Consider the following 14,182-nt stretch of genomic DNA (forward strand, 5'->3'; position numbering starts at 1 on the left):
GAAAACCTCTTTTTGTTTGGACAACTAGCCTGGAATTTCAGCTATTGACATGTATAATTCAATGCATGGAGTTGTAATTTCCCACACTGGAATGTCTTCTTCACGTGTGATAACAAGGGCCTCGCCGTTGGTTGAACCCAGAAGTGGCCTGTATTCGTGGTTTGGTCTCTGGAAGGAGGTGTTTCAAACAGGCATTATGCACGTGTCTTTTTCACATGTGTGAAAAGACTTGAGGTGATCAGCTCACTGGTCACTTTAGGATATACCATGATCAAAAGTCATGCTTGTATAATCGACGTTTAACTCAGTAGACTGATGGGAGAATTGGCACTGAGGTTAAAAATGGAGATAATACTGTCGGTCAAATTGTACCACAAATATGATGGATCATCCTTTACATTTGTATCAACATACCTATAGAAGAACAGTTCAGGGTTCCCATTGTCCAACACTCATTCTGCGAGGGTGAGATCTTCCCACAAGTGGCCCATAATGGACCTCATATCCCACAGAGAGGATGTTGTGTTACAAGGAGCTATGGGCATCATGCAACTGCCATTGCAGCCAGGTGGTCTGAAGGCTTCAGAGGGAAGGCAACTCTGCCCACTCAGGGCCCACCTGCTCTCTAATGATGGCTCTTTCCCTGAACATCTGTGGTGTTTCAGGATCAACGTACTTGTTCAAACACTGCATCCCAGGAATACACAGTGTAAAATCTGTTTTGGAAGGAACATATAGCATTGAAAAAGACACATTCCCCAAGTTGCCTGGATAATGATAACAAGGAAAGGCTACAGGAAAACACCAACTGAGCAGCCCTTAATAGGGGAAGACACTTTTCCACTCAGAAAACTTATCTACTGTCTTCCAACTGATCACACCATCATGACACTTTGAATATAATGGTACCACACAGTGGTTTAAACCCTATTTTCCAGCGGGGGAAAAGGATTGTAATGGACGCCCTTCTAGATTCAGGCCAAGAAGGAGTGAAGTTCAAGAACGTTCAGTTTTCCCTTGTCATATATCTTCCTGAATCACAGACATTTGCTTGCCACTGAAGTTTTGCACTGGACTGTAGCTTGAATAAAAACCTCTCTTCTGACTCTCTGCCTCCATCTCTCTCACCATTTATCCCTCCTTGTCCTCTGATTCCCCATCAAATATACAAATATTCACTTTCTCTTGAATCCTATTGCCCCAAGTTTAGCTATGGATATCCTGGATATAGTATCTCAGCCAGGATATCAGAACAAATATTTACCCAATTTTTCCTTCTGTCTTCATATTCCCTACAAAATATAAAATCAGTAGTCCAGAAAGAACTCCACTGTTCATATAGTGACATTCCTAATTGGCCATCCAACCACCACTCTTCCCATTGTTAGCCGTGCACAATATCCGGCTGACCACCTCATATACACTGTGGTGTATGTGGTCCTATATTTGACTCAGATATCCACACATTTTCAACCAGGTACACATGAGTGTTCTAGCAAGAATTTGCTTATCTGAAGCAGCCCATCAAGGATGATCAGGTCTTATGTATTTGATGGTGTGGTGGATCTCTGGACTTGTGCTTGAAGGATTTAGGAAATAAAGTCTGTGACTCTCCATGTCTCAGTGAATTGGCTTCCAAACACTACACTTTCCCGAGCACCCTTGAGCAGAGACTGTTTGAAATTGGACCAAATTGCATTTATTCTAATACCCAAAACCAGTCTCTCTTTGGGACACACTTAATCAATGTCTGATCCCATAATTGGCAGGGACAGAATCCCCTCTCCTCCAAGAGGGAAACCTCAAGAGCCTCCAATTGAAGCCTTCACCACTGGGTTCATAGTGTTTCAGATGTGAGTCCCTCCTTCCATTCCTGACATTTGTGGATACCACAAACAACCTGGCAGTGTCACTAGTCAACACACTAACAGCCAACACAAAGAGACAGGGCTTGTGCTTATCAACTTGTGAAATTTCCAACAGAAATATGAGAGCTTCTTTCTCAGTAAAATTACTTTGCTTTGGATGGCTAGCCTGAAATTTCAGCTATTTGTATGTATATTTCCAAGCATTGAGTTTTAATTTCCTTCATTTAAATGTCTTTTTCATGTGTGATATCAAGGGCCTCACACTTGGTTGAACCCTGAGTGGCCTGGACTCATGGTTTGGTCTCTGGAATGAGGTGTTTCAAACAGGCATTAGGGGTGTGTCATTTTTCACATGTATGAAAACTTGAGGAGGTCAGTTCACTGGTCATTTTAGGACATACCATGACCAAAAATCACGCCTGTAAAATTGATGTTTATCTAAGTAGACTGATGAGAGAGTTGGCCCTGAGTTTAAAAGTGGAGATAATACTGTCAGTCAAATTGTACCACACATCAGATGGATCATCCTTTACATCATTATCAATACACCACCAGAACAACAGTTGAGGGTTCCCATCTTCCAACCTTGGTGCACTGATTATGAGAGCTTCCACATGACACCCATTATGCAACTCTATTCTCACAGGGAGGCTGTTGTGTTACAAGGATCTATGGTTGATCTGCCATTGCTGTGGTGGTCAGGACCTTTCAGAGGGAAGGCAAATTTGCCCACTCAGGCCCACCTGCTTTTTACATAATGATGGCTCTTTCCCAAGACAACTGTGGTACTTCAGGATAAATGGGCTTGTTCAAACACTGCATCCCAGGATTATACATTATCAAATATCATTTGGAATGAAAATATATGATTGAATAAGACACTCCCCAATAATCCTGGATAATGAAAACAAGGAAAAACTAAAGAAAACACAAACTGAGGAGGACTTTAAAGTGGAAGGGACTTTTCCACTCAGGGAAAATATCTACTCTCCTTGAACTGATCTCCACATCATGCCATTTGAGAAGATAAGGGTGCCAAACAACGGCTTTAAAACCTATTTTCCATCAGGGGAAAAGTATTGTAATGGACTTTTCTAGAGTCAGGCCAAGAAGGAGTGAAGACTCTGAGAAAAGAGTGCTGGTTTTTCCTTCTTTGGGATATCTTCCTGAAACACAGACACTTGCTTGGCACTGAAGTTCTGCACTGGACTATAGTTGGAATCAAAATCTCTTTTCTCTCTCTCTTGCTATCTCTCTCTCTCTCACTCTCTCTCTCTTTCTCTGCATCCCTCTCTCTCACCAATTCTCCCTTCTTCATTATCTCCTGAATCCTCTTTTGCCAATATTATCTGTGGTGATTCTGGATGGAATATTTCAGCCAGGATATCAGTGGATGTTTTTACACAAATATTTCCCTAAGTCTTCTGATTTCCTATAGATTATACAAGTGGTTGGCCAGAAAGAAGTCATCTGTCCTTATTGACTCTTTCCAACTCATCCATCCAACCACCACTCTTCTCATTTTCAGTCCTTAACAATGACCTGCTGACCACCTCATATGTGCTGCAGTGTATATGTTCCAATATTTGACACAGAGATAAACCCATTTTCACCCACGTTCACATGAGGGCTCTAGCAAGAATTAGCTTACCTGCAGCACACCCCACCTGGATCATCAGGGCTTTTGAATAGGCTGGTGAGGTGGATCTCTGGACTCATATTATGGCATATAGGAAAAGCAATCGGTGACTCTATATTCTAGGGTAATTTGCATCCAAACAACTGTCTGAGCACCCTTGACTAGGGCCTGGCTGTCAATGGGCCAGAGGGGAAGTGTTCTGTCACAAAGAGAAGTCTCTATTTGGGACAATACTCATCCTTCTCCAGAGAGTCATATGTCAGTGGCAGAGGCCTATTTCCACTAAAACATCAAGTCACTCCAAGTTAATATCTCACCACAGGGCTCCCAGAGGATCATAAGGGAGAAAATTCTTACCTGCCTGCAAATGGGGATACCACAAAATACCTGGCAGTGGCCCTAATCACCACAGTAACAGCCAATACCAGAAGAGACAGAGCTTGGGCTTATAACCTGTGAAATTTACACAGGAAATATCCCAGCTTCGTTATCAGTACAATTCCTTTGTTTTGGAAGGCAGCCTGTGATTTCAGCTGTTGACTAGTGTATTAAGAAAAATGAAGATGTAATTACCCCCTTTTGTATATCTCCTTCAGTGGTGGTATTGAAGGCCTAAAAATTGGTTGAAAGCAGAGGGGTCTTGTTTTTGCTTTGGGCTCTGGAATGGGGTGTTTCAAAAGGGAATTAGGCAGGAGTCTTTGTTAACATGTGGGAAAATACTTGAGGTGGTTGGTACCTTGGTTCAAGATAAACCATGATCAAACAGCTATCCTGTATAATAAATTTGTAGCTCAGGAGCCTGATAAGAGTGGTGGCCATCAGGCCAAAGTTGGAGATAATAATGTTCTTCAAAGTGTACCACACATTTGATGGATTTTCCTTTACATCAATATCAACATACCTCCAGAAAAACAGTTCAGTGTGCCCATAGTCCATCCCTCAATTTGTGAGGATCAGAGCTTCCCAAATGGGCTCAAAATACCCCTATGCTCTCACATTGAGGCTACTGTATCACAAGACTAGATGTGCATCATGCCATTGCTGTGGCACCCCATTTGCTTGTAACTTTCTGATGGAAGGCAAACTGCCCAATCTCGGACTACCTGCTCTCTACATAATGATGGTTTTTCCTGAACATATGTGACCTTTTAGTGTAAATGTTGGTGTTCAAACACTGAATCCCATGAATACACAGTATCAAATCACTTTTGGAATTAAAATATGTGATTTAAAAACACACAGTACACACTAAGTAGCATGGATAATAATCACAAGTAAAGAATGTGGACAAACACCACATACGAAGAACTTTATATTGGAAGGGGGTTTTCTTCTCAGGGGCAATATCTACAGTCCTTTAATCTGATCTACACATCAGGCCATCTTAAATACCGATCTTCCAGTGGGGAGCAGTGATATTAGTGGACACATTTAGAATCATGCCAAGAAGGATTGAAGAATCTGGAACAAGAGTGCTGGGTTTTCCCCTGTGTGCTGTGTCCTTCTGAAAGCTTGACATCAACTTGGTGCTAAAGATTAACCCTGCAATTAGTCTAAAATCCAAATCTGCAATACCTCTCTTTCTATCTCTCCAATATACTTATAATTCTCTCTGTCACTGTCTCCGTCTCTCTCTCTTTTTCTTTGCCTCCCTCTCTTCTCCCTCCTTCACTTTCACTCAAATCCTCTTGCCCTAAGTTTACCTGTGGTGATCCTGGATATAATACCTCGGCCAGGATATCAGTCAAAGACTTTATCATTTTCCATCTGTCTTCTCTTTCCCTATCAAATGTACAAGCAGTGGTCAGGAAAGAACTCCTCTGTTCATATAGAGACATTCAAACTCAAGATCCAACCACTGTTCTTCCAATTGTTAGCCCTGCACCGTGACCCACTGACCATCTCATACGTACTTCGGATTTGTGTTCTCATATTTGACTCAGAGAACAATTCCTTTTCAACCACGTTTACATGAGGGCTATACTAGAATTAGCTTACCTTCAGCAGACCCTACCTGGATCATCAGGCCTTGTGGATATCCTGGGGAGGTAGATCACTGGACTCCTGCCAGTGGCATATAGGAAAAGAAGTCTGTGATGCTCCATGCATCTGAACAACTGTCTGAGCACCCTTGAGAATGACCTGGCTGGCAATGGGCCAGAGTGCATATTTACTGTCAGTCAAAACAAGTCTTTCTTTGGGATCCTCCTCTTTCTTCTCTAGACAGCTCATTGTCACTGCCAGTGTTCCATCTCCAACAGGAGTGAAACCTCAAATCACTCCACTTGACGATCTCACCACAGGGCTCAAGCAAGATCATTAGATAGACCCTCCTTACCTCCCTGACAATTGTGGACACAACAAAATACCTTACAGTGGCTGTAATCTCCTCAGTAAGAGCCAGTACCAAAAGATACAGAGCTTGTGCATATCAACCTGTGAAAAATACACAGGAAATATCCCAGCTTCATTCTCAGTACAATTTCTGTGTTTTGGATGGCTAGCCTGTGATTTCAGCTATTGACCTGTGTATTCAGAATCATGGAGTTTTAATTACCCCGTTTTGAATATCTACTTCAGTGGTGATATTGAGGGCCTCACACTTGGTTGAAGGCAGAGGGGTTTTGATTCTTGGTTTTGGCTCTGGAATGAGGTGTTTCAAAAGGGCGTTAGGCATGAGTCTTTTTTGACATGTAGGAAATAAATTTCAGTGGTCGTCACGCTGCTCCCTCAAGAGATACCATGATCAAAATCCTCTAAAATGGATTTTTAGCTCAGGAGCCTGAGCTCATCAGAGTGTTGGCCATGATACTAAAAATGGATATAATACTGTTCATCAAAATCTGCCACTTATATGATGGATTTTCCTTTTCATCAGTATCAACATACGTCCAGAAGAACAGCTCAGGGTGCCCATAAGTGGATGTTCTGGTCAAAACTGGACCAAATCACAATTATTCTGAAACCCAAGTCGAGTCTCTCTATGGGATCACTTCATCCTTGTCTAGACCCATGATTGGCAGGGCCAGAGTTCTCCATCTTCCATGAGGAAAACCACAAGAGTCTCCAATTGAAGCCTTCACCACAGGGTTCATGGGGGGTAAAAGTGAGTCACTGCTTCCCTTCCTGACAATTGCAGATACCACAAACATGATGGAAGTGTCCCTAGTGAAAAAGCTAACAGCCAACACCAAGAGAGACAAGGCTTTTGCTTATCAACTTTTGACAAATACACGAGAAATATCGCAGCTTCCTTCTCAGTAAAATTCCTTTGCTTTCGATGGCTGGCCTGGAATTTGAGCTATTGATATGTATTTTCTCAGGCTTGGAGTTTTAATTTCCCACTTCTGTATATCTTCTTCAAGTGTAATATCAAGGGGCTTGCACTTGGATGAATCCAGGATGGCCTGGATTCATGGTTTGGTCTCTAGAATGAGGTGTTTCAAACAGGCATTGCGCATGTATCATTTTTCACATGGATTAAAAGACTCAAGGTGGTTATCTCACTGGTCACATAGGATGTATCATGGTCATAAATCACACCTGTATAATTGATGTTTAGCTCCATAGACTGATGAGGGTGTTGGCCCTGAGGTTCAAAAATGGAGATAATACTCTCAGTCCAATTGTACCACACATCTGATGGATCATCCTTTACATAAGTATCAGCATAACTCCAGAACAACAATTGAGTGTGCCCATCTTCCAACACTTGTGATGTGAGGGTGAGAATTCTACACATCAGGCCCAGCACACATCTCTACACTCACAGAGAGGCTCTTGTGTTACAAGGATCTATGGGCATCAGGCCATTGCCGTGGCAACCAGGTTTTTGGGACCTTAGGGAAGGTAACTGTGCCCACTTTGGGCCCACATGCTCTCTACGTAATGATGGATATTTCCCTGAACATATGTGGTGCTTCAGGAAAAATGTACTTGTTCAAACACTGCCTCACAGGAGTAAATAGTACAAAATTTCTTTTGGAAAGAAAATATGTGATTGAAAAAACCCACTACCCAAGATGCCTGGGCAATTAATACCAGGAAAAACTAAGGACAAACACACAATGAGCAAAAAAATTTAAGAAGGAAAGTGTGTTTTCTGCTCAAGGAAAATATCTACTCTCCTTCAACATGAACTCCACATCATGCGGTTTGAGAATTTACATGTGACAAACAAGGTTTTTAAAACATAATTTCCATTTGGGAAAAAATATTGTGTTGGACCCCTTTCTAGCGTCAGGCCAAGAAAGAGTTAAGACTGGTAAATGTATTGGCTTTTCCCTTCTGTGGTGTATTTTCCTGAAACACAGACACATTCTGGGACTGAAATTCTGTAGTGTACTATAGCTTCAATCAAATTCTCCATCCTCCCTCTCTCTTTCTCTCTATCTTTCCCTCCCCCCCCTCTCTCTCACTCGTCCTCCTCATCTTTCTCTGCCTCCATCTCTCTCACCTCTTCTCCCTCCTTCACTTTCTCTTGAATACCCTTGCCCCAAATTTACTTGTGGTGATAATGGATGTAATATTTCAACCAGAATATCAGTCCAAGTATTTACCCAATACTTTCCCTCCATCTTCTCATTCCTATCAAATATACAAGTTGTGTTCCACAAAGAACTCCTCTGTTAATATAGAGATATTCCAACCCAGCCATCCAAACCGCAATCTTCACATTAACAGCCCTGCACAGTGACCTCTGACAACCTAATATGTACTGTGGTGTATGTGGTCCCATATTTGACTCAGAGATAAACACCTTTTTAACTATGTTCACATGATGGCACCAGCAAGAATTAGCTTACCTGCAGCAGACCCCATCTGGATAATCAGGTGTTGTGGATATGCTAGGTTGGTGGATCTCTGGACTCCAGTTGTGGAATATGGGAAAAGAAATCTGTGATACTCCATGTCTCAGTGAATTGGCATTTGAAATACTGTCTGAGCAACCTTAAGTAGCACCTGGCTGACAATGGTCCAGAGTGCACGTTTTCTGTCACACAAAACCAGTCTCTTTTTGGGACCTGCTTATCCTTCTCTAGACATTCAATTGTCAGGACCAGAGTCCTATCTCCTCCAAGAGCTAAAACTCAAGTCACTCCACATTAAGTTCTCACCAAAGGGCTAATGGTGGGTCATAAGATAGACACTCATTATCTTCTTCATAATTGGGAACACTGCAAAAGAGCTGGAAGTGGTCCTAATCACCACCAAAAGAGCCAGTACCAAAAGAGACAGAGCTTGATCATATCAACCTGTAAAATATCCACAGGGAATATCCCAGATTCATTCTCGGTACCATTCCTTGGTTTTGGGGGGCTAGCCTGTGATTTCAGATCTTGACCTGTGCATTAAGAGTTATGGAGTTATAATTTCCTCCTTTTGAATGTCTTCTTATGTGGTGATATTGAGGGCCTCAAAATTGGTTGAAGGCAAAATGGTCTTGATACTTGGTTTTGGTTCTGGAATGAGGTGTTTCAAAAGGTCATTAGGCACGTGTCTTTTTCACATGTATGAAAAAACTTAAGGTGGTAAGCTCATTGATCACTTGAAGACATACCATGATCAAAAATCAAGCCTGATTAAACAATGTTAAGCTTAGTAAACTGAGGAGAGAGTTGGCCCTGAATTTAAAAATGGAGATATTACCATTGGTCAAGCTGTACCACACATCTGATGGATCATCATTTACATCAGTATCAACATACCTACAGAAAAATAGTTCTGGGTGCCCATCTTACAACCCTCATGGTGAGAGGGTGAGATCTTCCAACATGGGGTCCATCACACACCTCTACACTCACAGAGAAGTTATTGTGTTACAAGGATCTCTGGGCATCATGCCATTGCCGTGACAAACAGCTGGTTGGGAGCTTTCTGAGGGAAGGCAACGCAGCCCACTTGGGGACAACTTCCTCTCTACATAATGATGACTCTTTCCCTGAATATCTGTGGTGTTTCAGGATCAAAGTGCTTGTTGAAACACTGCATCCCAGGAATACACAGTATAAAATCTGTTTTGGAAGCGACATATGTGATTGTAAAAGACACACATCCCAAATTCCTGGGACAATCAAACAAGGAATGAGTAAGGAAAAACACCCAATGATCAGACCTTTAGAGGTGAAGGGGCTTTTCCACTCAGGGAAAATATCTATTGTCCTTCAACCTGATCTCCACATCACGCCTTTTGAAATGATAAGGGTGACAAGGGCCTTATACCATATTTTCCATCACGGGAAGAGGATTGTATTGGAAGCCTTTCTAGAGTCAGGACAAGAAAGAGTGAAAACTCTGCTTCAAGGGTACTGCTTTTCCCTTGTGTCAGATATCTTCCTGAAACACAGACACTTGTCTGGCCCTGACATTCTATACTGGAACATAGCTTGAATTAAAATCTCCTGTCTCTGTCTCTTGGTCTATCTGTCTCTTTCCCTCTTCCTCTGCCTCCCTCTCTCTCACCACTTCTCCCTCCTTCACTTTCTCTCTAATCTTCTTCCTCTAAATTTACCTGTGGTGATCCTCTCTGTAACATATCAGGCAGGATATGATTCCAAGTTGTTACCCAACATTTTCCCTATGTCTTCTGATTCCCTATGAAATATACAAGTGGTAGGCCTGAATGAATTCCAATTTTCATATAGAGATATTCCTACTCAGCAATCCAACATGCACTCTTCCCATTGTCAGATCTGCACAGTGACCCACAGACCACCTCATAAGTTCTGTGGTGTATGTGGTCCCATTTCTGAATCAGAGATCAACCCATTTCCAACCACGTTTACCTGAGGGTTCTAGCAAGTATTATCTTCCTTCCAGCAGACGCCACCTGGATCATCAGGTTTGTGGATATGCTGGGGAGGTGGATTTCTGGACTCGTGCTTGTGGCATGTAGGGAAAGAAATCTGTGATGCTCCATGTCTCAGTTAATTGGCATCTGAACAACTGTCTGAGCACCCTTGGGCAAGGCCAGGGTGACAATGGGCCAGAGTGCACGTTTTTCTGTCACCCAAAACAAGTCTCTCTTTGGGACCCTACTCATCCTTCTCTAGACAGTCAATTGTCAGGGCCAGAGTGCCTTCTCCTCCAAGAGTGAAACCTCAAGTCACTCCCCTTGAAGATATCACCACAGGGCTCATGCAGGATCATAAGAGAGACATACCATACCTTCCTTACAATTGGGGACAGCACAAAAGAGCTGACAGTGGCCCTAATCACCAGAGTAACAGCAAGTACCAAAAGAGTCAGAGCTTGTGCATATTAACCTGTGAAATATACACATGAAATACCCCAGCTTCATTCTCGGTACCATTGCTTTGTTTTGGGTCATTAGCCTATGATTTAAGCTATTGACATGTGTATTCAGAATTGTGGAGTTTAAGTTTCCCCTTTTGAATATCTACTTGAGGCATGATATTGGGTGCATCACACTTCGTTGAAAGCAGATGGATCTTGATTCTTTGTTTGGACTCTTGAATGAGTTTTTTTTTTTTAAATGGAGAAATAGACACGAGTCTTTTATCACATGTAGGAAAACACTTGATATATTCTGCACACTGGTCCTTTTAAGAGATACCATGATCCAACGGCTATTATCTATAATAGATTTTTAGCTCAGGACCTTATCGGAATGGTGGCCATGAGGCTATATATGGGGACAATATTCTTCATCAAATTATACTACACACCTGATGAATCTTCATTTACATCAGTATCAACATACCTCCAGAACAACCTCTAGGGGTTCACATCATCCAAACCTCAATGTGTGAGTGTGAGAGCTTTCCAAATGGGCTCAAACATGCCCCTTTGCTCTCACAGTGAGGCTGTTGTGCTGCAAGGCTTAATGGGCATCATATCATGGCCGTGAAAACCAGTTTGCCTGGAACTTTCAGATGGAAGGCATACCACCCCCTCTGGGCCCACCTGCTCTCTACATAATGATGTCTTTTTCCGTGAATATGTGTGGCATTTCAGGATCAACTTTTTTGTGCGGACACTGCATCCCACTAATACACAGTATCAAGTCACATGTGGAATGATGAAATATGATTGAAAAAGACGCACTCACCAATTAGCCTGGATAATGAAAACAAGGAAAGAGAGTGAAGACACCACACACAAATAAAACTACATGGTTAGGGGTTTTCTGCTCAGGAAATATATCTTCTATCCTTTAATCTGATGTACACATCATGCAATTTGAGAAGATAATGTAATGGTGATATATTGTGTCTTTAATACTGATCTTCCAGGAGGAAGCACCGATATTAATGGACATATTTCTAGAGGCATGACAAGAATGAGTGAAGAATGTGGTACAAGTGTTCTGGGTTTTACCTTATGTTGGATATCCTCCTCAAACCCAGATATCTGCTTGGTGCTGAAGTTCTTCCCTGGACTAATGCTTGAATCCAAATCTTTACCTGTCTCTCTCTCCCCTCTCTCTCTGCCTCCAACTCTCTCTCACCACTTCACCCTCCTTAACTTTCTGTCAAATCCCCTTGCCCCAAGTTTACCTCTGCTTATTATTGATGTAATATCTCAGCCAGGTTATCAGTCCAAGTCTTTACCCAATATATTCCTCTGTCTTCTCATTCCCTATCAAATATACAAACAGTGGTCCAGAAATAAAACCACTCTTTTTATAGAAACACTACCACCCTCACCCCATTGCCATCACTGCACATGGACTTACTGAGCAAATCATATGTAGTTTATGTTGTCCCACATTTGAATCAGAGATGAACTTATTTTCCACCAGGTTCACATGAGGGCTGTAGCAAGAATTAGCTTATCTGAAGTAGAATCCACCTGAATGATCATGTCTTGTGTATTTGCAGTTGTGGTGGATCTCTAGACTTGAGCTTGGGTGATTTAGGAAATAAAGTCCTGAATCTCCATGTCTCAGTGTATTCACATCCAAACACCAGTTAAACACCCTTGAGCAGGGTCTGGCTGAAAAGTGGCCAGAACATATTTATTCTGACGCCCAAATGCAGTCTCTCTTTGGGACACACCTCACTCTTCTCTAGACCATTGATTGGCAGGCCTCGAATCCCATCTCCTCCAATAGGGAAACCTCCAGACCCTCCAATTGAAGTCTTCACCACAGGGTTCATGGATATTCATCAGTGAGAACCTCCTTCTCTTTCTGACAATTTTGGATACCACAAACTAGCTGGCAATGTCCCTAGTCAACACACTAATAGCCAGCACCCATATAGACAAGGCTTGTACTTATTAACCTGTGAAAAATCCACCAGAAATATCCCAGCTTCCTTCACAGTACAATTCCTTTGCTTTGGAGGCCTAACCTGAAATTTCAGATATTGACATGTATATTCCTGAGCGTGGTGTTTTAATTTCACACTTTTGAATGTATTCTTCACTTATGATATAAAGTGCCTCACACTTGGTTGAACTAAGAGTGGCCTGGATTCGTGGTTTTGACCTGGAATGAAGTGTTCCAAACAGACATTAGGTACGTGTCTTTTTTCAAATGTATAAAATGACTTGAAGTGTTCCTCTCACTGGTCATATTAGGACATACCATAATCAAAAATTACACATGTATAATCAATGTTTAGCATTGGTAGATTGATGAGGAGTTGGCCATGAGGTTAAAAGTGGAGATAATACAGTCAAATTCTACCACACATCTGATGGATCTTCCTTTACATCAGTATCCACATACCTCCAGAAAAACTGTTCAGGGTTACTATTGTCCAATCCTTGATGCGTGAGGGTGAGAGCTTCCCAAATTGGCTCAAACATTCCCCTTTGGTCTCACAGTGATGATATTGTGTCACAAGACTTTATGGGCATAATGTCATTGCCATGAAAACCAGTTGGCCTGGCACTTTCAGACAGAAGGCAAGCCACACACACTGGGCCCAACTATGAAGAATGTTACATGGGTAAGTGGTTTTCTGCTCACAGAATATAATATTTTCCTTTAATCTAATCAACACATCATGCCATTTGATAATAGAAGGGTGACAAGAAATGTCATTAATAAGGAATCTCCAAGGGGAAGCAGTGATTTTAATGGACATATTTCTAGAAGCGTGCCACGAGTGAGTTAAGATTCTGGTATAAGTGTACTGAGATTTACCTTTTGTCAGATAGCCTCCTGAAACACAGACAACCTCTTGGCCCTGGAGATCTTCCCTGGACTGATGCTTGAATTCAAATCTCCTCTACATCTCTATCTCTCCTATTTCTCTCTTTCTCTTTCTCTCTCTCTGTCTGTCTCTCTCTCTCACTCTGCATACCTCTCGGTCTCACCACTTCACCCTCCTTCATTTTCTCTCGAATCATCTTACCTCAATTTACCTGGGGTGAATCTGGATATAATATCTCAGCCAGGATATCAATCCAAGCCTTTATACAACTTATTTCCTCTGTCTTCTGATTCGCTATCAAATATCAAGTGGTGGTGGAGAAAGAAATCCTCTGTTTGTGTGGAGACATTCCAACTCAGCCATCCTACCAACTTCTTGCCATTTTCAGCCCTGCAAAATGACCTGCTGACAACCACATATGTACTGCAGTATAGGTGGTCCCATATGTGATTCAGAGAAAAACACATTTTCAACCACGTTCACATGAAGGCTCAAACCAGAATTAGCTTACCTGCAGCAGGCCCTACCTGGATCATCAGGTCTTGTGG

Source organism: Sus scrofa, chromosome Y (assembly GCF_054392235.1).
Source record: "Sus scrofa isolate SSC_HxYL_T2T_F1_AM1 chromosome Y, Sscrofa_HxYL_maternal_Yorkshire_Landrace_v2.0, whole genome shotgun sequence".
In the NCBI taxonomy this organism is placed as follows: Eukaryota; Metazoa; Chordata; class Mammalia; order Artiodactyla; family Suidae; genus Sus; species Sus scrofa.